Here is a 2914-nt window from a genome sequence, read left to right on the forward strand (position 1 = left end):
TATTGTCTTTACAGAGTCGTTTTTCTTATCCTTGTCAGGCCCGTAGGAACCGAAGTGTGGTGTGTGTGTGGGGTGTGGGGTGTGTGTGTGTGTGTCACGTGCCTTGTGTGCCTTTTTTAAAAAAACATTTCTTTTGCCATTGTAACCAAAACCTGATACAGAGTTTGTACCCGAGCCGTCAGTGCCCCTCCCCCCTCCCACTCCCAAAGCCGTTCCTACGGGCCTGCTTGTACATATGTGTGGTGTATGCGCATAGGCGTACGGGTTCTCATTTTTGTAGGGGGCTGGCTTTTGCCCGAAAATGCCCTAATCTGGATAACAACTGGATATTTGTTCATAATAGCATTACTACCAAACAGCTATATAGGGTTGCAAATGAATCACTACGCATTTTTGCATGGATTACAACTAATTTTGAGGGGGAGAATGATGGAAATACATAGTAAAAAGGTCTCAGGTTAGCACATTTTGCCCGAATATTTCTCAGATTTTTGGCCGAATTCGAGATTTTGCTCCAAAACTAGGAGGGGCGGAACGTAGCCCAGTGGTAAAGCGCTCGCTTGATGCGCGGTCGGTTTGGGATCGATCCCCGTCAGTGGGTCCATTGGACTATTTCTCGCTCCAGCCAGTGCACCACGACTGGTAAATCAAAGGCCTTGGTATGTGCTATCCTGTCTATGGGGTGGTGCATATAAAATATCCCTTGCTGCTACTCGAAAAGAGTAGTTAATGAAGTGGCGACAGCGGGTTTCCTCCCTCAATATTTGTGTGGTCCATAACCATATGTCCGACGCCATATGACCGTAATTAAAATGTACTGAGTGCGTCGTTAAATAAAACATTTCCTTCCTTCCAAAACTAGGAGACAGTTGACCCCCTTGACCCCCTGGACCCCCTGTCTCGTACGCCTGTATGTATGCGGAAGTTCAGTCTGTGTCACGCATGCGAATAAACTTTAAACCCTTTCTGTGACTTGTGTTGTCTTTGACAAAACATACTATCGTTATAATGGTAAAAGAAATTTATGCAATCGTGTCAAAACATTCACATCCCCCTCACCCTCCCGCCCAGGAATTAAAGCAAATTATATTGAAATCGACCATGATTCCGTACACTATGACGCCTTCCCCTGCCTAGAAACAAAGCAAATTACATTGAAATCGACCATGATTCCGTACACTATGACACCTTCCCCTGCCTAGAAACAAAGCAAATTACAATGAAATCGACCACGATTCCGTACACTGACACCTTCCCCTGCCTAGAAACAAAGCAAATTACATTGAAATCGACCACGATTCCGTACACTATGACACCTTCCCCTGCCTAGAAACAAAGCCTTTTTTTTTAAAAACCGACCATAACCTTTAAGGAGAAACGTGATTATATTAACTGTTCTATATTAACGGTATTCCCATTTAGATTACTTAAAGGGACATTCCTAAGTTTGCTGTATTTTTAAAGATGTTATAGACTAACAGATACTTTTTAATGATTGTAATTACATATAAAAGACATTTTTCTGCATAATATATTCGTGGCTGTATATTATATGTGTTTCTAATCGTTCTAATATTTGTACTAGGTTAAATTTCATTTTATTTGCTAAAATGTATTTTATTCATACGTACGAAATTATTTGAAGACGCAATCCAGATTGGGCTTCTTTAAGACAACCAGAAACACATTAAATATACAGACACTGATATTCTAAACAAGAAAATATATTTAATGTCTAAGTTTAATCGTAGAAATATTTTATTTGTCGGAAACATCTTAAAATGTAGCAAACTCAGGAATGTCCCTTTAAATAATAAAAAATATTCCAGAGACTTTAGCTTTAAATAATTTGGACCCCTCCCCCCCCCCCCCCCCCCCCCCCCCCCCCCCCCCTTTCAGAAAGCCTGCATGCGCGCCTGCATGTAGAATATGAAGTTTATTGTTTTATTCTCATACCAACCATTGCCCAACAAATCTTAGATCAATGTTTATTCTGTGAGGAGAGAAACTACGCTTGTTACGTCTAAACAGTGTGTGACGTCATTTGTTATTATAACATATTGGCAATATTGAGTTTAGGGTATAGGGCTCGATGTCGTGTAAGATATGGAGTCGATTGTTTTATTATCGTCCAATAGGATATAGTAGGATATAAAATCAATGGTTTAATCCTTGTCCCAACCAGTGCCCAACGATTCACAGATCGTTGTTTATGCTGTGGGGAGTCGAACGTCTCATCCAACCGTCAAACGTTTGGCGTCATTTGTCATTGTAACATACTGGTAATATTGAGTTTATTAGTGTATGGGGCGCTATATCGTATATTATATATTATAGTATTGGATATTAAGTTGACGGTTTTATTCTTATCCTATCCAGTGCCCAACCATTCTTAGATCGTTGCTTTAGCTGTGGGGATCCACAATTCCATGCCTGATTTGTTTTTTATTTAAAAAGAATGGAAATATTGACTTTAGTTCATAGAGCACTATGTCGTGTAAGATTTTACGTCTATGACTTTATGCTAGTCCCAACCAATGTCTAACGATTCTTAGATCGTTGTTTATGCTGTGGGGAGCCAAACGTCGATTGCCTCTAACAATTGCGTGACGTCATTTTTCATTGTAACATAATAGCAATATTGAACTTAAATGGTATAGCTTGATGTCGTGTATGATATGAAGTCCGTTCTTTTGATCCCATCCAAACCAGTACCGAACGATTTTCAGATCGTTGTTTATACTGTGGGGAGAAAACTTTGCTTCTACGCGTCGAAGGTAGCAGTATACAGTTAGCTCCCTTGTATATCCGGAAGAAGTTCGTTTGTTGGGTTTTGCATAGATCCACGTCTGAAGGCTAATTATTTGGAAAAGGAAGTAAATTCTTAAGCTTAGTTATAGCCAAGGAGTTGTTT

The sequence above is a fragment of the Gigantopelta aegis genome, chromosome 4, assembly GCF_016097555.1.
Source record: "Gigantopelta aegis isolate Gae_Host chromosome 4, Gae_host_genome, whole genome shotgun sequence".
In the NCBI taxonomy this organism is placed as follows: Eukaryota; Metazoa; Mollusca; class Gastropoda; order Neomphalida; family Peltospiridae; genus Gigantopelta; species Gigantopelta aegis.